Source organism: Staurois parvus, unplaced genomic scaffold (assembly GCF_062004578.1).
Source record: "Staurois parvus isolate SC_StPar_1 unplaced genomic scaffold, SC_StPar_1.0 ptg001133l, whole genome shotgun sequence".
NCBI classification, from domain to species: domain Eukaryota; kingdom Metazoa; phylum Chordata; class Amphibia; order Anura; family Ranidae; genus Staurois; species Staurois parvus.
Genome location: NW_028318929.1, coordinates 3,567,475 through 3,590,785, shown reverse-complemented (window position 1 = coordinate 3,590,785; position 23,311 = coordinate 3,567,475). Strand labels below are relative to the sequence as shown.

The following is a 23,311-nucleotide window of genomic DNA, read 5'->3' as shown; positions in this document are numbered from 1 at the left end:
GGTACCCAGCTGTGAAGCTGCAAGCGGTCACAGCCGGGTGCCCGCACTGAAGATGCCGGCCTCCTGGAATACAGGACTGCCGGTGAAAACGGGCTGCGGGGGACACAACGCGGGATCGAGGGACAGGTAAGTGGCATTTTTTAAAGTCAGCAGCTACAGTGTTTGTAGCTGCTAACTTTTATTTTTTGACAGGGTGAGCGGAACTCAACTTTAAACCATCACCCTCCTTCTAGAGGCTAACCATGGTCAGTATGGAGCATACACCAGGAATATTCTCACTCTTGTGAGGCCTACCAAGCAGTAAAGAGAGTTCAGATATAATCTGTGTATCCACAGACACAGGAGGGCAGTTCAATGTACAGGAAAAATCCATCTGACATTATGCAGCAGCAGACGAATATTGCCCACTACCATATCAGTGGTTTGGCTGGACAACAAGAATTGGACTTACAGGTTCACTTTGCCTTTAAATATTTTATTTGGTCCAAGCTGGCCAAAACAAACTGTTTCCATTACTAGCTGCTGCTGGGTGTGCCATAATATACTGTAGTAGAATCAGATACATACAGTATGCAGCGGTACTGCAGCAGTACAGGCGCTGCCCCATCTCCTGCCAGAACTAAAGAGTCGGCCCGAATGCTTCCTCTCCATTTAGGAGGAGCCTACATCTTATACTTTTGTCTACTGATTTATTATGCTCAGGACTAAAGTATATATAAAAAGCCTATTTAATGCCTTCAAGTCAGTGACACCATACCGCTTACAAAAATGTCTCTGCCCATCTATTTATGGCAGGAAATGAAAGGTTACATATTGTACCCAAAGCAACCCTCAGTATAGTCCAACTCAACATAACATCAATGCAGGGAAATCCAGGGTGGTAGTCTGTGTGCCATCCAAAGACTCAAGAAATGGGTAAAGATAATCTGACATTTTCCTCCTTCTCCAGGACACACATCACTTGGAGAACAGATTTCTAGTGGCCCAATTACACCTGAGCAGTATGAGCCGAAAGTCTAAAGAGCAAAAGGTGGTTTTGGTGCTTAAAGCGGATCTTCACCCATATTTACAACTTACACTGATCATAATGCCCCGCCGCAGTACAATAATAAATGGATATTATCAATATGTTACATTAATTACAATTACTTGGCTGCTTAGGTGATTACATCATTAGGCGATCCATTTGACTCTTTGGATATCAGCGTCATCTATCAGAGTCTTTGGGGTAACCTAATCGTATAATCTCACGGTCTTTCCAGACGCAATGGGGTCAAATCACTAACTGTTACCGCATGCGATATGAAGGTCACGCAACTAATTTTTTGGAAATATTGCATGAGATAATAGAAGCGACAATTCATCAAAGTAAAATATTGAATGTGAGGTAAATACAACACATTTGTTAAAATCCTTTACTACTGCAAAAAAAAAAAAGTAAATTATTAAAGTCAATTCACAAAAAAAAACAAAAACAAAAAACAAACATTCATTACCTGGGGATTGCTGGCATTATTTTAGAAATGTACAAAATAATTAAAGGAACTCTGCTCCGGCCAGGAAGTGAAAAGTATACAATGTATCAGTGTGAAAAAGTTCTCCTCTGAGTTCAGGAATGTAAATAAATTGTAACATTTAATCAGAGTGAGATTGTTTTGTGAATGAAAGCATACTAGAGTGTTTTAATAGTTTCACAATATTGCAGTGTGCCTTCTGGTGCAGTGATAGCCTGCAAAAAACAAAAATAACGCAAAATGTAAGCGCTAAATATTACGAAACATAAATATTTAACACAGGACTCGACAAATCCCAGGCTCCAGGAAGTCATGGTGACTAGAAGTTGTGTCAAGGCGCCTGGTCTTTTTTCAGCGCATTCCCAGTTACCTAGCTGCCAACTTTGCTATAGCCAAATGAAGGCTATAACGCGGTTGGCTAGTCCTGGGGGGGGGGGGGGGGGCATCTATTGATGTCCTCCCAGAACCCCGGACCCCTGTGATCGTTGTGTCCTTCAGACACAGCTGATCACAGATCGAGGTAAAGGGCCAATCATAGCAGCTCTTTCCCATGTGATCAGCTGTGTCCAATCACAGCTCATCACATTGTAAACAGATTTGTCTGTTAGCGGCAGTCCTTTCCTCACTCACTGTCACAGCATTAACCGCCTCCCAACCACCCAATAGCAGAAATACTGCTACAGGTTGGAAAGAGTGCGCAAAATCACACACACACACACACACACACACACACACACACGTGATTTTGCATTTCCGGGTAAGGGGCGCACACGCCCTACCTGCACCATCATTAGAGGCAGCGGCTGTCCCGGCCGGTAATTACTCACTGGCACCCGGTGAATTCTGAAGATCTAACAGGGAAAACTGTTGTTCACTAACAGTCCTCCTCCCTGTCAGCTCGGGCACACTGCTCTTTTGACCTTTTCATTATTAAACCCTATTTTGAAAGGTGTTGAAATTGTCTCTAACTGCACTAATGCAAACAAAGAATCCCCGTCTCTTGAAGAGCGCTACTGTATATGATAAATCTCTGAATATACCTGTCTGTGGTGACAGTGTGTACAGACGTTTATTTTTCATACTTGTTCTTGCCAATATTGTGAAGGGTTGATAGACCCAAAGCTATCTGGTAGAAGTTTGGAGTTTAAAGGGTTAATTGCTTAGGTAATTTAACCCAGTGACAATTACGCTCACTGCTGGCACCTAGACTGTGGTCCTGCGAGCTGGAAAATCTTTGTGGAGGGTGCAGCTGAGAGTGGGATTGTTACGTGACAGTGTGGTGGGAGACTGGCAAGAAGGGCAGGGGTCTGACATCCGCGTTTGTCACAGAGGCCAGAGAAAGAACGGCGCACAACGGGGGACATGATCCTCTGACACTCACGGAAGTGTCATAAGCCAAAGAACCTTTCTGAGGCTACAGTACTGGAATGGAAAAGCAAGAGAAACAGGCTAAGGGAGAGGAGAATATATGCTGACAGCTACTGTAGGGGATCGCTGCATCTAAAACTGCAGAGACCTCCTTAACACGCCACACAATAGGTATGTACATACATGGGTCCCAACTGTGTGCATGTCTGTGTAGATACAGTATACACACACACACTATATATACACATATATCTCTCTCATATATATATATATATATACACACACACACACACACACATACAGTATATATATACACACACACCTCTCTCTCTCATATATATAATTATCTCTCTCTCTCTCTATATACACATATATATATACATATACATACATACATACATACATACACACACATATATATATCTATCTCTTTATAACCACCTCAATACCGGGCACTTTTACACCCATCCTGCCCAGACCAATTTTCAGCTTTCAGTGCTGTCACACTCTGAATGACAATTGCGCGGTCATGCAACACTGCTATTTTTAGCATTTTTTTCACACAAATAGTTTTTTTCTGGTGGCATTTAACACCACTGGGTTTTTTTCCTTGTGCCATAAATGGGAAAAAAAAAAAAAAAGCAGAAAATTTGAGGGGAAAAAAAAAGTGTTTTTCTTATTTTGTTAACAAATTTTGCAAATAATCTTTCTTCAAAAATTTAGGCCAAAATGCATTCTGCTACATATCTATGATGAAAATAACCCAAATCTGCATTTATAATTTAGTTGGTAGGAAAGGTATAAAGTCCACAAACTATGGTATATATATCTGAAAATCGATCAATCCTGATGTACTGATGGCCGATCTCATATCATGAGGCCCAAAAATGCCGGGACAGTACAAACACCCCCCAAATGACCGCTTTTCAGAAAGACAGTTTGAGATATTTAGTAAAAGACATGGTGAATCTTTTGAAGTTGACAATTTTTGTCATAAATGTTATAACATACTAGTGCAATATAGGGTCATCATATAACTTGTGTGGCAGTTATCAGGGACACTGATTAGTGACTGTATGAAAGAAAAAAAAAATGATTTTTTTTTTCTCCTGTGACCAGGAAATCATAGTAACATCACATTATTCTGGGGAAGTGATCAGTATTTTTTTTTTTTTTTTTTTTTTTTTTACACACATTAGGATTCCTTTTACCAGTGAATTTCACTGGTATAAACAACCATTTTTACTGAATGAAACTGACTCCTTCAGTAGTTATTGTTGTGATTAGCTGTGATTGGCCACAGATGATCACATGGTACAGATGGGCTCAGATTGGCCCTGTGTGTACCATGTGATTACAACTAGCAACACAATTGTAAGCAATGAATGGCACGAAAGGAAGCCATTCATTGCTTACAACTGTCATGCGATCTGCTGTGATTGGTCACAGCGATCACATGGTACTGGCAGCGGGCTGGTACAGTGATCAGTTATTGGCTGTGTCCGGTGCCAGAGCTTTCTTTCGGTGGTATTTGATCACCGCCAGGTTTTTATTTTTGGTTATATAACACCAAAAAAAAAAAGCTCAATTCTGAAAATAAATAATTTTTACTTTCTGCTATAAAACATATCCAATTAAAAAAGATTTAAAATATAAGTTTAGGCCACAATGTATTCTGCTACATGTCTTTGGGGAAAAAAATCCCAATAAGTGTATATTAATTGGTTTGGGTGAAAGTTATAGTGTCTACAAACAATGGTAAATATACTGTAATTTTTATTTATATACTAGTAATGGCAGTGATCAGAGACTTATAGTGGGACTGTGATAGTGCGGTGGGCAATCTGACACTGGGTGGGAACTGCTGCTGACACAGTGATCAGTGCTAATACTGTACATGGTCACTGTACTAATGACACTGGCTGGGAAGGGGCCAACATTTAGGGGCAATCAAAGGGTTAACTGTCTGCCCAACGATGTTTACTGTGTAGTAGGTTTTGTTTTGACCAAGCAAGGTGCCTGTTTATGCTCCCTGCTTTGCATCCAACAATTTGAATGACAGCCTCGGCTGTCTCGGGTCTCTGCCTCCTCATTGGCTGAGATAGCAAGTGGGAGCCATTGGCTCCTGCTACTCTCAATCACATCCAGTCAGCCAATGAGGAGAGGGGGCAGGGCCAATCCATGGCTCCATGTGTGAATGGACAAACGGAGCAGTGGGTGCCCCTATAGCAAGCGGTTTGCTGTGGGGGCACCCGACAGACAAGAGGAGCCAGGAGAGCCTGCGAGGGACCCCAGAGGAGAATCCAAGCTTCTTTGTGCAAAACCACTGCACACAGCACGTAAGTATAGACATGTTTGTTAATTCACAAAAAAATAAATAACGAACCTTTAGAATCGCTTTGAGAAAAATCTAAACAGTTTTCATGACCTAATTTCTGTAATTCAAAAGATAACAGCATCTGCTCTGCCAAGGATTAGCTGTATCAGCTGGGATTACATGATATCCTGTCCTCTCTCTCTGCAATAAAAGGAAACTGCAGTTTCCATCATCCAAAGGAAATTGTAGTGAATGTGGGCGGGTACACTAGGCCATGCTGAACGAATCTAAGTCTGCCCACCTCTGCAAGTGGGACTGAATGACATTACTGCTTCCTGGAGAAAGGACTACAGAAGGGATTTGCCAAGACCAGTAGCTGGGGGAATAGGAGGCATAGCAGCCACCGGTCTTACAAACGGGACACCAAACAAAATTAACGATTTGATTTGAAAATGAATAGGCTATTTCAGAGATAGATGGAAGACATATTCAGTGACGGCAAGAAATCAACAACAAGGACATGTAAAGAAGTTTTTGTCCAAAGTTCTACTTTAGGTTACAAAAATTCTCAAACAACAGAACACAACTTTGGAAGTGATATAATGCAAAGCTCAACGCAGTGACCAGAAATCATGTCCCAGCGCCTGGGCTTCCGCCAGCCCATCCACTGCTGGCACCAGGCATCAGCAACTCCTTGGGTAGCTGCCCACTGAGCTCCTCAGCTTCTCTCCTCCACTGGCCCATATCACATGTCTACCTTCCGTGGGGGAGTGATGATTGGGCAGGACGATTGCTCCAAAAGCAATTTTTTTTAAACCCGATATTCTCACCGTGTGTATGGGGCATAATTTTCACTTCCTGTTGCATCTTCAGAAAACCAAGGGAAGTGAAATGAGGGCACAGATAGCAAATAAACTTCTAGGGGTGTTAACCCTTCCCTACTATTGCACATACACTAAAACCTTCCCGCCCGGCCTATAGCAGATTGACAGCCAGGCGGGACACTCGCCGTTGTGACTGGGAGTCATATGATGTTCTGCCAAAACGAGCTGCTCACGTGGCCACACAGCGGCGCGATCTGTCACCAGTTGAGTCCACGGGACACAGTCGATGACATATCACTACACTGACCCGTTGCCATTGTCCTGTGACCAATCACAGCAGATCATGTCAATTGTATACAATGGATGGCTTCCTGTCATGCCATTCATTGTATACAAGTATGTTAGCTGTCACTGGTCAACATGATACAGACAGGGCCATTCACAGCCCATCTGTATCATGTGATCAGCTTTGCCCAATCACAGCTAATCACAACAAAAGACTGAATTAATCAGTTTCATTCAGTAAGAATGATTGCAAAAATCAATGAAATACATTGGTATTAGCAATCATAATGTGTTAAAAAAAAAAAAAAATCCTGATCACTTGCCCAGAGTAGTTCAATGTTACTATGGTAATATTGTATTGCTTTGGTCACAGTGTGGTGAAAAATAAAATAGTAAAAAAAAAGAAAAATAGAAATATTTGAAAAACAATTATATTATTAATTTTCACCAAAGAAATGTAGTAGAATACATTTTGACCTACATTTGAAATGTTATTTGCAAAATTTTATAACAGAAACTAAAAAAAGTGCGTTTTTTTCAAAAGTTTCAGGTGTTTTTTGTTTTATTTAGCAAAAAATAAAACACTCAATGGTGATTAAAAAGAAATCTCTATTTGTGTGAAAAAAATGATAAAAATTTCATATGGGTACAGTGTTGCATGACCGTGCAATTGTCATTCAACGCGCGACAGCGCTGAAAGCTGAAAATTGGCCTGGGCAGGAAGGGGGTATAAGTGCTCGGTATTGAAGTGGTTAATGAGCTCTCCCCATACATATTTATAAATATACAGCATGCATGGAAACAGTTTTTTAAACGATTAACAGACTAATAACACTATTGGTATTAAAACTCAAATTATATATGAAGAAGTCTATAGAAACAAGGACAGCTTGGAATCATTAATCACCCCGAGTGATACCTTTAGTTTTATTGTAGTGATTTATCAATAGGTGAGCCAGCACTAATGTCTACTTGAGCATAAATATATGAGTGCAAACAAGATACTGACTGGATCAATAAACCGACAAATAATCTGGACCTGGGCAATCAGGTCTTCTGAGTTCACCTCTAATGTATGACTTATTGAACAGAATTTTGTCTTCAGCCAAGACTACACAATAAAATAAAAAAAAAGTAAATTGTTGTACTGTATGCAAAATGTGGTATTCGTTTACTGCACACCATTTAAAGTGCATGTCCAATCCTTTTAGGAAGCCACTGACCTGTTGCTTAGCAACACAAGACCGAATATTTGTTAACTTTTAACAAGAGAAACATACATACAATCAATAAAAAAAAAAAAAAAAAATCAGTGAATTCCAAACCTGTGACTTCTCATTGCTTAATAATTATCTTTGGTGCTCGCAGGCAAAAAAGACGTAGAACAGATAAACACTTTCATTTTGCTTTCTTTTAAACCTGGCCACAGGAGACCGCCAGAGGCTGCTGTAGACAGGCGGCGGGACACAGAGACCGGGGGAAACAGGCGGCGGGACACAGAGACCGGGGGAAACAGGCGGCGGGACACAGAGACCGGGGGAAACAGGCGGCGGGACACAGAGACCGGGGGAAACAGGCGGCGGGACACAGAGACCGGGGGAAACAGGCGGCGGGACACAGAGACCGGGGGAAACAGGCGGCGGGACACAGAGACCGGGGGAAACAGGCGGCGGGACACAGAGACCGGGGGAAACAGGCGGCGGGACACAGAGACCGGGGGAAACAGGCGGCGGGACACAGAGACCGGGGGAAACAGGCGGCGGGACACAGAGACCGGGGGAAACAGGCGGCGGGACACAGAGACCGGGGGAAACAGGCGGCGGGACACAGAGACCGGGGGAAACAGGCGGCGGGACACAGAGACCGGGGGAAACAGGCGGCGGGACACAGAGACCGGGGGAAACAGGCGGCGGGACACAGAGACCGGGGGAAACAGGCTGCGGGACACAGAGACCGGGGGAAACAGGCTGCGGGACAGGCTGCAAGACACATCTCTGAAAATGAGGCATGCTCTCACTTGCTGCAGCTTCGGAGTTTGGAGTGGGGAGATCCAGTAACACTGTAAAAAGGCTGCTTTCAGGCAAATACAGTACAATTCAGAGTGGAGAACTAGGGGTCTTCCTGAGTGCTCCCATGGGCATTTGATGGCTGTTTGTTCCCCCTGTCCCCCGCCTCATTCTTTTTCACCAACACTTACCTTAAAAGGTGGTATCTGCACAATTTCAGATGCTCACCCATCCAGCATTGTCCAGCTGAGATCCTCTCATGCACAACCACAGCTCTCATGCCACCATGTTCTTTCATTGAGAGGCCTGCCGCCTCTTCCTGGTTCAGCAGGCCTCCTCCTCCTTTTCTCAATGGAAGGCTATGCCTCCTGGGAAATGTGACCTGCATGTCCTGGAAGGCACAGCGGGAGGTCTATGTCTGACATGTATGGGGGGAGGGGGAGGCCAGACATTTTTGCCTAAAAAAAGTTTAAAAAAAAGTTAAAAAAAAAAAAACCCACATCAAAACAGTGGGATAAATAAATATTGTGTATCACCAATAATTCAATATTAATCTATAACCATGATGCTTAAATCCATAATTGCATAATATTTAAATCCATGATTAAAGTGAATCAAAAAATTTAGTATGCACAAAAAACTGCGTGCATGGAAAACTCATAAAAGTGAAAAAATGAAGTGAAAAAAAAATGTAAAAAATAAAATAAAATAAATTGAGAAAAAAGTATATATAAGTGAATAATAGTTCAATTCATACAAGTTGAGATGGTAATGTAGTTCAATCTAATCTGCGTGGTAAGTCAGTGTTCATGACATGAACCTCTCTCTCCTTCCTCCTCTCCTTTCTCCTCAATACAGCCTTATTTCAATAGGGACTTTATCCTCTAGTTGCTTGGCTTATTCCTCCATAATCGATACCTGGTGGCAATGATGATCTTTTAAAGGATCTTGGCAGAGTGAATGAAAAATGACGTGGTTGCTGTGAAATTTCTGGCTGGTCACTGACACTTTTAGATCTTTTCTTGCATTCCACAGAGAGTCGGTCTTTGCAGTGCTTGTGGCAGGTAACACCACATGATTGCCTCACTGAGCCAAATCCTCCATTTGTTTTTCACATGTTCCCCCCTTCCATCCAGATTTTGCAGCTCATAGTGGGAGGATTTCAGTAACAGAGGCCTTGTGGTCAATCTAGAAAGAAACACAAGTGTTTCTTTCTAGATTGACCACAAGGCCTCTGTTACTGAAATCCTCCCACTATGAGCTGCAAAATCTGGATGGAAGGGGGGAACATGTGAAAAACAAATGGAGGATTTGGCTCAGTGAGGCAATCATGTGGTGTTACCTGCCACAAGCACTGCAAAGACCGACTCTCTGTGGAATGCAAGAAAAGATCTAAAAGTGTCAGTGACCAGCCAGAAATTTCACAGCAACCACGTCATTTTTCATTCACTCTGCCAAGATCCTTTAAAAGATCATCATTGCCACCAGGTATCGATTATGGAGGAATAAGCCAAGCAACTAGAGGATAAAGTCCCTATTGAAATAAGGCTGTATTGAGGAGAAAGGAGAGGAGGAAGGAGAGAGAGGTTCATGTCATGAACACTGACTTACCACGCAGATTAGATTGAACTACATTACCATCTCAACTTGTATGAATTGAACTATTATTCACTTATATATACTTTTTTCTCAATTTATTTTATTTTTTACATTTTTTTTTCACTTCATTTTTTCACTTTTATGAGTTTTCCATGCACGCAGTTTTTTGTGCATACTAAATTTTTTGATTCACTTTAATCATGGATTTAAATATTATGCAATTATGGATTTAAGCATCATGGTTATAGATTAATATTGAATTATTGGTGATACACAATATTTATTTATAATTTATTTAAAGCACTTATAGTTATATAGTTTGGAGCGCGGTACAATATAGATATATGAAATTCACATCCATACACCTGGAGAGGGTGTAATAAGTACCTAGCGATCTAAATATTTCAATTAAGCACGTTAATTAATTTAGTAGGGGTTCACTTTATTCAGTACTTAATAATATTTCTATACACCGAATTTATTGCTGTACAAGTAAGAAAACTTCTAGTGGCTCACAAGTATTTAATTAATTTGCATTTTTAAAACAGTGGGATACCTACAGAGGATGAAAGGAGGGGTGGAGGGAAGTAGTGGAAAAGGGTGAAGGTCCGCTTTAAGAGCAAGTGACCAACAAGTAACCCTGCTTCCAGCGTCTTCATGTATGGGCTGGGCAGCCCAATTAGTTCAGTTCACACCGCAGGACAAAAGTAGGACATGCTTCATGTGCATGCAGGGCAGGGTGTTGAGATGCCCCCAATGTCATTTTTGTGACATCTCAATGAACTTAAATAAAATAAACCATGTGATCACCTGACACGGCGGTATAACACGGCCACTGATGCATTTGGACTACCCCGGTCCATTGAGGGCAGCAAGGAGTGCATATTCCAGGACATCCGAGATGTAGCCATCGCCCTAGCTGAGCCCACCCCCAAGTGCAGGAGTATTTGTGTTTACTGATGTAAATGAGCCCTAAGGGGTCAACAGCCGCTTACATTGTCATCAAAACTGGAACTTAAACAAGATGAAGACACCAGGAGTGTATTCCTTCCCTTGTAACAATGATACATGCTGCTTCAAAACAATGCTCCATTCTGACCAGCTGTTTACAAGAAATCATCAGCCTTGGTCTTCCCATCAATGTTACAATTTAACAAGCTCAGCAGAATTCAAAACACCGACAGTAAAGCAACAGTAAAGCCCTCGTTCCCTAAAATAACACTTAGCAACGTGTTACCATAATCACGGGCTGATCTCCAAACCCAAGCACTGTAAATTATTAATCAGCAGAGGAGATGGAGTTCAAATGAGTGGAACAGAGGAATATCAATAACCTGAAAATGTTGCAGCTGATGCAGAAAAGTACATTTCCTAAACACAGCTGTACACAATGTCTCCCCCATGATCCACACCAGGGCTCCTCCAGAGGCTGCTAGGGGTTCCTTGAGTAATGGCTGACTGATCCGTCACCTACAATAACTACCAAAGTAAGGGGCACATCTACACTGATCACCAATATAGGAGGCATTCCTTCCACTGGCCATGTGAGGAGCACCCTGCCCAGTGACCACCAAACGTGAGGAGCACCCTGCCCAGTGAGCACCAGCGGGAGCAGCACCCTGCCCAGTGAGCACCAAACGGAAGGAGCACCCTGCCCAGTGCCCACCAAACAGAAGGAGCACCCTGCCCAGTGCCCACCAAACAGAAGGAGCACCCTGCCCAGTGAGCACCAGCGGGAGCAGCACCCTGCCCAGTGAGCACCAGCGGGAGCAGCACCCTGCCCAGTGAGCACCAGCGGGAGCAGCACCCTGCCCAGTGAGCACCAGCGGGAGCAGCACCCTGCCCAGTGAGCACCAGCGGGAGCAGCACCCTGCCCAGTGAGCACCAGCGGGAGCAGCACCCTGCCCAGTGAGCACCAGCGGGAGCAGCACCCTGCCCAGTGAGCACCAGCGGGAGCAGCACCCTGCCCAGTGAGCACCAGCGGGAGCAGCACCCTGCCCAGTGAGCACCAGCGGGAGCAGCACCCTGCCCAGTGAGCACCAGCGGGAGCAGCACCCTGCCCAGTGAGCACCAGCGGGAGCAGCACCCTGCCCAGTGAGCACCAGCGGGAGCAGCACCCTGCCCAGTGAGCACCAGCGGGAGCAGCACCCTGCCCAGTGAGCACCAGCGGGAGCAGCACCCTGCCCAGTGAGCACCAGCGGGAGCAGCACCCTGCCCAGTGAGCACCAGCGGGAGCAGCACCCTGCCCAGTGAGCACCAGCGGGAGCAGCACCCTGCCCAGTGAGCACCAGCGGGAGCAGCACCCTGCCCAGTGAGCACCAGCGGGAGGAGCACCCTGCCCAGTGAGCACCAGCGGGAGGAGCACCCTGCCCAGTGAGCACCAGCGGGAGGAGCACCCTGCCCAGTGAGCACCAGCGGGAGGAGCACCCTGCCCAGTGAGCACCAGCGGGAGGAGCACCCTGCCCAGTGACCACCAATGCAAGGAGCATTCTTCGCAGTGAGCATTTTGTCAAGTGTTACTATGCTAGATTAGAGGCAATGTAAATCCTGCAGGAATGCAGCCGCTGCTGGATGTCTGCTACTGGTCAAATCTAGAAATAAAGGACCGATAGCCAATCAATAACAGGTTGTTAGTGGTAAAGCTGTAAGGCCAAGATTGCTATAGGAGATTCCCCACAGGGAAGATTTAAAAAAAAAAAAATAACAGGCCCAATCCTCCTCCTTCTTGGAACCCTCACCAGTCCCTCTCCTCCTGCTTAGTGCCCCCAGCGCAAGCAGCTTGCAATGGGGGCACCCAAGCAGGCTCGCTCCTGAGCTGCTGCTCTGCATGTCCATTCAAACACAAAGCCCCACCCGCTCTCTCTTCTCATTGGCTCACCGGCTGTGATTACCGAGGCTCTCGTGGACATCGCTGGATCGGGATGGGGCACAGGAAAGTATTAGAGAGGAGCTGGGGGTGGGCAGCACACAGAAGGTTTTTTACCTTCATGCATAGAATTCATGAAGGTATAAAACCTTGAGCCTTTACAACCACCTTAACCACTTGCAAATACAATAAAATTAGTGTCGCGCTCAACTGGAAACATATAAAATTATATAAACTCCAAACTCATAAGTCTTTCCAAAATGTATATATCTCTTCCAGAATTGAAGGTAAAGTGTCCATATTACATCCGTAATCATACATTCCCTTTCAGTGATGTGGACAAAACCGACTTATACTTGGTTCACCTCTGTTGTGTTTAAGCCACGTGACCCGGTGGCGTAACGCGTAGGGTAGGGGGTCTGACGTCATGACGCTCATGCGGAAGGAGACAGATAACAGCAAGTATACAACATCGGATTGCTAGCGAGTATTTGCAGTAATACAACAGCGGTTTTTACAGCATGTATATGTGAGTGTAATACAATGTGATAAAAAGAGGATAAGGCACTATGTTATGATTATTTCTTGTGGCACACGGACAAATGGAGGAAGATCTTTAAGGAAGCGTGGGGACCCTAAAACCCTGTAGGATAATTATCCCATCCAGCCACAATCCACATAAGGGACACAAGCTTTTTATGACCTCACTTAACGGTTTGGTCATATTTACCAGGTGAGAGCACAGCTGGTGAAGGAGCACGTATGGATGTCATTTTAAACACAACAGAGGTGAACCAAGTATAAGTCAGCTTTGTCCACATCACTGAACGGAGTGTATGATCACGGATGCAATATGGACACTTGACCTTCAATTCTGGAAGAGATATATACATTTTGGAAAGCCTTATGAGTTTGGAGGGAGGACAACGTCCGCTTCTAATCGTCTAGGCCAGGGGTAGGCAACCTGAGAGCCGCAGGACTACAAGTTCCATCATGCCTCTGCAAGTCATAGCTGTAACTGTCAGTTTTGTAATCTTTGCAATGCCTCATGGGAAATGTAGTTCCACAACAGTTAGAGAGCCACAGGTTGCCGCCTACCCCTGGTCTAGGCGATCGCAGTGTGAGCGGGTACCTGTCAAATTCGGGTACCCGCTCCCCCAAGGTGCCAATCCTTAACCCCTCCACGCCGGCTGCACGCAAATGTGCGGCCTCCCGGCGTCTGGGCCTAGACGCCGAGCGGCAGCACATTTGCGTTCATGTAACAAAAAACATATGTGCTGAGAGTGCGTGCCCTGCGCGCTCCCAGCACACATGTGCGGTACTCACGGAAAGGTCCCGGACCGCTCTTTCGATCGGGACCTTTCCCGATCATGTGACCGGCCGTGACGTCACGGCGGCCACATGACACTAAGCCCTGCCCACCTCCCGGCTCAGGAACACCTCTTCACGCTGGGACGATCCGGCATGAAGGGGTTAATGGGAAGCGGGGGACAAAGCATTAAAGCAAAACTTCCCCTTTTGGGTGGAGCTCCGCTTTAAATTTTGACAAGATTTTATTTATTATTTTTCACTTTAACCACTTGCCCCTCCAGAGGATTTACCCCCCTTCCTGACCAGGCCATTTTTTGTGTTATGGCACTGCATTATTTTAACTGACAATTGTGCGGTCATGCAATGCTGCACCCAAATGAAATTAACATCCTTTTTTCCCCACAAATCGAGCTTTCTTTCGGTGGTATTTGATCACTTGTGCGGTTTTTATTTTTTGCGCTACAAAAAAAACAAAAAAAAAACAAGGACCGACAATTTTGAGAAAAAAACTATATTTTTGACTTCTTGCTATTAAACATGTCTAGTAAAAAATTAAAAAAAAAAAATCAAATTTTGTCATAAATTTAGGCCAAAATGTGTTCTGCTCCATGTCTTTGCTAAAAGAAATCCCAATACATGTAAATTATTTGGTTTCCGTGAACGTTATAGCGTTTACAAATGGCGGTATAGATACGGGAATTTTTTTACTAATAATAGCGGCGATCAGCGATTTACAGTGGGACTGCGGTGGGGATTCTGACAATAGAAGGAACTGACACCCCCAGTGACACCAATACAGTGATCAGTGCTAAACAAAAGCACTGACACTGTACTAATGGCACTGGGCAGGAAGGGGTTAACTGTGTGCTGGGTGGGTTTTACTATGGGGCTGTGTGTTTGTGCTTCATTGTAATCACACTGTTTTGCAGGAATGTGCTGTGCACAGCCATCCAATGCAGTGTGCATGAGCTGACAGGGAGGAGAACTGTTTTGTTTACAAACAGTTCTCCTCCCCATCGGAGCTGCTTGGCAATCTCCGGACAGGACCTGGTGATTGGGAGCCACGAATGGTGGTGCGGGTAGGGCGTGCGTACCTCGCACGCGCCCCCTACCTGGAAATGCAAAAATCACATATACATACGTGATTTTGCGCATCCATGCCACCCTGTAGCAGTATATCTGCTATCAGGCGGTTGGGAAGCGGGTAAAAGGATAAGTTCACCTTTTCGGGCAGAATTTCACTTTTCCTAAAAAAAATAGAAGCATTTTCCAATGGCATTTCTGGCCCAGCCATCCCAATGTGCTTTTCTCTCACCTCATCCACAGGACATTTTATTCTTTGTCAATTTCTGTGAGATTGTGATTGGATTTTCAGATTGCATCATTTCCTGTCGATGGTCTCTCAGCATTCACTTCCTGTAGGCCACTTCCCAGAAGCCTTCACTTCCTTGTTGCATCACAGAAGAGGGTGTGTTCACTACTCTGGACCACACCTCCTTCATTACAATACTACCTTCCTCCCATTAGCTATGTAGTACAAGGGCCCGTCTGATTTGATACCAATTGAATAGATTGCTCAGGTGTGTCCTCCTATTCCATAGTTCTGGTAAATCTAAAGGAAATTGTACAGAGATTGTACAATCAGGTTGCATAGTGTATTGCAATATTGATAAGTACATAGGAGGGAGTAGATGGAAACACTCAGTTCTCAGGTCACGTTCACATCCCCACGTAGTGAAGACTCCTATTCCCGTGTGCGTTTGTTTTGAAGCGGTTTCACTCGTCACGCATAGGGCAGCATATTCACTTGAACGGGCTGCCATACACACAATGATCGCCCCAGAAAATCTACAGAACTTTTTTTGGAGTGGACCTTACCGCAGTTTTTGATGGGTTTGCCGCACTTGGGGTTCTTTAACACGTAATGACAACACAAGCATGATGCATATTTGCAGCGTGTTTCTGAATCGCATGGTAAAGCATGCATTTTCTGTGCAGATTGCCAGACATTTGGAAACACACCGCAATGCAATGCAGCCTCATTGTTCTGTGTAAACGCACCAATTTCACTTTTAGGCCCCATTCACACAGAGTAGAGGGAGCGCATGTTTTTTGGCTGGTTTTTCCAGTCACACATATAGGGCAGCCTGTTGATTTCAGTGGGCTGCGCTACACGTGGCAAAGTAGCTCATGGGACATTTTGGCGTGATGAGAGTTGCACATCTTTCACTGCGTGTTTTGCTGCATTTGTCACCCGTTTTTTCATGTGGCAAAATGTGTGCTTGTTTCTAGGGATGCACCGAAATTTTGGTGGCCGCAAAAAAAAAAAAAAAAAAAGCACCGATGCAGGTACCGAAAAAACCCCGCCCCGTACTTCTCAGCCTTACCTGAAAAACCATCGATCCCGGCGCTGGGCATACAGATGAATGAAGGAAAGATGGCCGCCACTCATCTCTATGCCCCTGGAGGACCAGAGAGATGTCACTTTCCGGTCCGGCCATTTTTTTTTTTTTTTTTTGTAAAGAACTAGATCATTGCTTTTTTGATCCAATGCTTTACATTGTAGGAGGAAAGATGTGGGATCTTATTGACCCCATAACTCTCCATAAAGAGGACCTGTCACTAATTATTTCTATCACAAGGGATGCACGCATTTCTTGTGATAAGAATAAAAGCTATTAAATTTTTTTGAAGGGACTGTGCAAAAAAATAATAAAATTTAAAAAAACATTTAAAGTGCCCCCGTCCTTGCACTTAATGGTGAACGCATACGTAGGCCACGCCCACATATGTAAACTGTGTTCAAACCACACACGTGAGGTATTGCCACGAAAGTCAGAGCGGGAACAATAATTTTTGCACTAGACCTCCTCTGTAACTTCACACTGCTAACCTGTAGAAATTTTTAAAGCACCACCTATGGAGAGTTTTAAAGTACTGCAGTTTCACGCCATTCCACGTGCGTGCGCAATTTTAAAGCATGATATGTTTGGTATCTATTTACTCGCCGTAACATCCTCTTTCATATTTTACAAAAAAATTGGGGTATTGTTTTTTTCTTATTTGTTAGTGTATTTTTTACCAAAAAACATATATTCATTTTCAAAAACTGAACATTTTGGTTTTTGGCCAAGTGCATTTTGAATTTTTAGTTTCGGCACCAGAATTTTCATTTCAGTGCACCTCTACTTGCTTGTGTTTGTTGTGCCTATAACAATTAATGAACTGAAAGCAAAACTAGTTAAAAATTAGGTGTATAAATGTGGCCATGCACTATACAATCTGATTGAACAAACTCTGTACAATCTACTTTAGATTTACCAAATCTAAATAATAATAATAATAATAATAATAATAGGAGCACACAAGATCTATCCAATCACTCTATATCTATATCCAATCAAGCAGGTCCTTGCACTACATCAAGGGTGTCCTGTGCGCTCCATGTGGCCTGTGTGCAGATGAAGGGACGCTTGGGTATGTGTGTGCTAATGAGATCTGCTGGTAATCTGCTTCCGAGGTCCTACTGGCTCCTCTGTCCACATTCCAAGAATTGAAAAAGCTTTTTAAGAAATTTACCAAGGGCTAAGGTAAGGCCTTGCTCTCCAGATCAAAGAAAGCTTGTATATTTTTGCCATTGCTGTACATCAATGGTATATTGGTGCATTGGGGAGCTGAATTTTATTTAAAAAAAAAAAAAAAAAGTAAACTTGGCCTTTAAAGAAGATTATAAAAGCATCAATAGTTTAGGCCTAAAACGTCTGCATCCGTTGTGTAGGGGTGGTGCTTTGCATTGTTGCAACCCAAAGCACAATTTCTATTTTACTTTCTTTTTTAAACTTTATTGAACTGTCACAAAATGACACGTCAAGGCTCCTTCACACAGCATCAGTTGAGCTGCAATGATTTGCATAGATCAACACCAAGGCATATATAAAACAATTATTCACATCATAAAGCTGGGTAGTTTTTTTTTTTTTGGGGGGGGGGGGGGGGGAGGAAAAGCAACTCAACTGCATCATTTTACCATCCCCCAATTGCTAGTGTAAACAAGCCCTTAGAATGCGAGCTGGTGTGTACAAGTCCTTTCAGTTCAATGCACTGCAGCATATTCCGAAGTGCTGCTGTGACATGTAGTGCAATTTGTGCTGCATAAATGTATTTTTACACAATCCACCACATCCTACCTCAAGGCAGCTGTGTGATGTGAACTGGACTCGTAGAAAAAAATTGTTTTCTATGCTCTGGTCTTGAGCCTGCAATGATTTATTCCGCTGAAGGGAGATAGTGTGAATGAGCCGCTACATTTGCCAAGGCTGCTCCTACATCGTACAATAGCTAGCACTGTCCTAAGCACTGTAGTAAAAATCATCAATAGCTAAAAAATAAAAGCCACACAGGATATGCAAAAGTGACGCTATGGGGTTTATTTACTATAGCTGGAGAGTCCAAAATCAGACTCCCTTCTGCATAGAAACCAATCAGCTTCTAACCTCAGCTTGTTCAATGAAGCTTTGGCAATGAAACCTGGAAGCTGATTGGTTTCTATGCAGAAGGGAGTCTGATTTTGGACTCTCCAGCTTTAGTAAATAAACCCCTAGGAGTCGCTGATCGCCGCCATTACAAGTATAAAAAAAATAAAAATTCCAGTATCTATACCGCCATTTGTAGACGCTATAACTTTCACAGAAACCAACTAATTTACACGTATTGGGATTTTGTTTTTAGCAAAGACATGTCGCAGAATACATTTTGGCCTAAATTTATGACGAAATTTTTTTTTTTTAATGGATGTTTTATAGCAAAAAGTCAAAAATAGGTTTTTTTTCAAAATGGTCTGGTCTTTTTTTGTTCATAGGGAAAAAAAAATTAAAAAAAAACCGCACAGGTGATAAAATACCACCAAAAGAAAGCTCAATGATATAAATTTCATTTGGCTGCAACATTGCATGACCGCGCAATTGTCAGTTAAAGCAATGCAGCGCCATATCGCAAAAAATGGCCTAGTCAGGAAGGGGGGTAGGGGTAAATCCTCTGGAGGGCAAGTGGATAAATATTCACCAATAGGATCCACCAGAAAAGGTGAATGATCACAGAATAATGATCAGAAATATATAAAAAAAAAGAAAAAAAAACACGCAACTAAATTTTGTGAACCTTAAGCACACTAAGCATTGCACCCATGCATCTAAACCCGATCACCTGTCTGATAGACAATCAATATTTTTTCCAGAACCTCAGTAGGTAAAAGCATCTGCAATGTAAATATTCGGAGCCTGCACCTGCAGCATCACCCCCACCCCCTGTCATATCATTGGACCAATAGCTGAACGATCAGAACATCATTTGTTAATCGATATGAAAGACAGTATTGGAAACACGTCCTTATAGCCATATCAATGCCACTCACCCAATATCCAGTAAAGATCTGGGGGGGGGGGGGGGGGAAGGAAGATCTTTTGCAAAGGCCATTATATTTTGGTAAAATCATCTGCAATGTAAGAATTCCAAGCCTGCATGGACAGCATCATCCCCACCATTAAAAGGGACCAATAGATGTTCAATAACTGACGGTAATCAAACATGATAATGGATGAAATCATTTCAATTTACAAATTAACGTATTATAAAAAAAAAAAAAAAAAAAAAAAAAGGATTGTAGAGAAGAGACGTAGCACAATAATAGTATATTCTGATAGGCACACTCCCCACCATACCCACTCCCCACCATACCCACTCCCCACCATACCCACTCCTCACCATACCCACTCCCCACCATACCCACTCCTCACCATACCCACTCCCCACCATACCCACTCCCCACCATACCCACTCCCCACCATACCCACTCCCCACCATACCCACTCCCCACCATACCCACTCCCCATCAAGGGCAATTAAAGGGACTGATAGCTGCTCAATAACTGATAATCAAATGATAACGGCTTGACAAAATTTCAATAAATAAATAAAAATTTAAAGATTATGAAACAGGAAAAGGGCATTATAATAGGCACCTGTACTACCATACCCACCCCGTGTCATGTGCATTGAAAGGGGCCAATAGGTGATCAATAACTGATAATAATTAGATGTGCAAGCAAGCTTTACAGTAGAGAACAGATAGAGGATGGTGATATAAAATTGTTTCGATAGGCACCCATGCCCAACCAACCCGTCATAGGTATTGAAAGGTACCAATAACCAATTGATAACTGATAATCAATAATGAGAAGTACAAACAAGTAGTATGGTACAGAACAGATAGCGGATGATATAAAATGATTCCAATAATTTAGGACGATATAAAATTACTAAAATTATATAATATTTAATACTAAATATTACAACTATAACCCCATACCCACCACCTGTCATATGAATTGACAGCTGATCAATAACTGATAATCAGAAATGAAAAAAAGGTTATAGTAAAGAGAAAAGTAGCAAAATAAAATACATTCTAATACGTACCTATACCACCAATACCCACCGCCAATCAACTACATTGAAATGGTCCAATAGCTGATAATCAATAATAAGAAATGCAAAAAAGCCATAAAGTAAATGACAGAGGATGATGGTATAACATATATTCTGCTGGGCACCATTACTGCCATGCCCATATCTAGTCAAAGGCATTGAAAGGGACCAATAGCCGATCAATAACTGATAATCAATATTGAGAAGAGCATACAAGCATTATGGTGGAGAACAGAGGATGATGATATCAAATCATTCCAATAGTAAAGGATACCAATATAAAATTATTCTGATAGGCACCTCTTCTACCCAACCACTGCCATAGGTATTGAAAAGGACCAATAGCCAATCAATAACTGATCAACAATAATGAGAAATGCAAATGAGAATTATGGTAGAGAACAGATAGAGGATAATAAAATAAAATTATCCCAACAGGCACCTATTCTACTATACCCACCTGCTGACATATGCACTGAAGGGACTGATTGCCGATCAATTACTAATAATCAATCATTAGATATCCAAAAGCACATTAGTTTAACAAAAAAAAAAAAAAACAAACAAAAACACACAAAACAAAAGTAGCAAAAAATAGTAAAAATACATAGGGACCTATACCCCATACCCACTCCGTATCAAATGCATTGAAAGGGACCAATAGCTGATCAATAACTGATAATTATTAGAAATGCAAAAGCACATTATTAGTAAAAAAAAATATAGAATAAAAAAATAATAAAAATACATTCTTACCATACCCCCTCCTTATTAAAGACAACTAAAAAGGACTGATAGCCGATCAATAACTAATAATAATCAATCATTGGAAATGCAAAAGCACATTATTAGTAGTAAAAAATAAATAAATAATAAAAAAAAATAAAATTGCATTTTGATATCACCATTCATACCCACCCACCTATACCCACTCCCGATCAAATACATTGAAGGGGACCAATAGCCGATCAATAACTGATAATCAATCGTTAGAAACGTAAACAAGCATTATAACTGATAATCAATCGTTAGAAACGTAAACAAGCATTATAGCAGAGAACGCGAAGATATAACATATATTCTGAGAAGCACCCTAAACGCCATACCCACCCCTGTCAGAGACATTGAAAATGAACCGATAGGTGATCAATAACTGATAATCAATCATTAGAAATGCAAACAGACATCATAGTAGAGGAGGGCGATTATATAAAATATATTCCCTTATCGCCATAACCCACCCCCCGTCAAAGAAAATGGTCTGATAGGTGATCAATAACTGATAATCAATCGTTAGCTATGCAAATAGGCACTGTAACAGATCACAGATGTGTGTGTGGGGGGTGGGGGGACAGAAGGTCCCCTGCCTGGCACCCATCCCACCCTACCCATGTCCTGCCAGGTGCATTGGAGAGGACTGATAGCCAATCAATAATTGGTATTGATAAGGCTGCTGGGCTGTGATTGGCTGGCCCTGCACCCCCAGGTATCTATGGCAGGGTGGGGGAGGGGATGTGGCAGTATTGGGTACCAGTGATGGAGAGGTGATGGGGGAGGGGAACACACGCAATGCACACTAAGGGTTAATGTGGCCCCAGGAGGGCTGTAGGGGCCCCTCAGGGTGTCCCCATGCAGGGAAGGGGGTACATATGATGCATCTGGGGGGTTATTAGGATGTAGGTGACTGATCAGAAAACAAAATGGCGTCACTACGTCTTGTAGGGGGGTTCTATGGCCAGGGCTGCCTTCATCGGGGAACAGCTGAGGTTGGGAGGAAAGCCCGCACCCCATACCCACCTGGGCTCGACGCGCCGGGTGAGGGGGTTCCGATGAGCGGGTTTTCGGGATGGGGAAAGGCGGCCGGGAGGAGGATGGCGGCGGATTGTCTTTCCCCCCCTTCTGCCTTGGAGCTCGATGGGGGGAGGGGGATAAATGACAAGATGGAGTAGAGGAGGCCCCACACAACGTAGACAGAAGGCGTCACGGCATTCCAGGCCTACCGGCTGGGAGGGCGGGGGCTGCGGCGGCCGGAGGAGTGATTCGCCGAGGAGTAGAGAAGGGCGGGACTTCGGGCCAGTGGCGGAGAGGATGTAGATGGATTATCCAATCCGCGCATTTGTTGTCATTAAACGTGTCCGAGCTAAAGCGAGGCTTGGTAACTGGGAAGGCTTTTCCGCATCCGTGCGGCCATATTGGTACTCACTAATAGCACCTGTGTGGCTGACTGGGCACGCCATGTTGGTACACCTCAAGTACAGTTACAATAACAACATATGATACAACGAGATAATGAGAATGTTGTTTGTATTTCTTACTGACCACAGCTAAAGGCTTACTAAAGACTTGAAATAGGCTTTATATCTTGGGTTTGAGTAGGCTTGTTTTCCTGGCGCCAACATGGCAGAATATGTGGCAATATACGGCTCAGATTGGCACCAGGACTGGGAAATTACAGAAAGTACGATACAATACAATTCTCCATCGTTTGGATAGAAAAAAGGAGGGTTACAACCCCGTAATTTTTTGTTCGTCTGTGTCCCATCAAGGAGATTTCCTCTCACTTCCTGTCCCATAGCCACAACAAGAAGGGTGACAAAAAACCCTCCAAAGTGAGGTAAATCCCCAGTAGCCATCAGAATTAGTGTCCCCTATTGGAAGATTTTCCCTTATTCCTGTCCTGGTGATCACTCATAATTAGAGCTTTCTTTTGGTGGTATTTGATCACCACTGGGTTTTTT

General features: G+C 43.3%; 1 protein-coding gene across 2 annotated transcripts in view; it reads right to left on the bottom strand.

The window, feature by feature from the left end:
* Positions 1 to 22,527, bottom strand: part of PRRC2A (proline rich coiled-coil 2A) — an 89,942-nt gene extending 67,415 nt beyond the window's left edge. For both annotated transcript variants that reach the window (XM_089659132.1, XM_089659133.1), the window contains exon 1: positions 22,371 to 22,527. The gene's annotated coding sequence lies outside the window, so the exon portion shown is untranslated. The remainder of the gene's footprint in view (positions 1 to 22,370) is intronic.
* Positions 22,528 to 23,311: the final 784 nt, after the last annotated feature.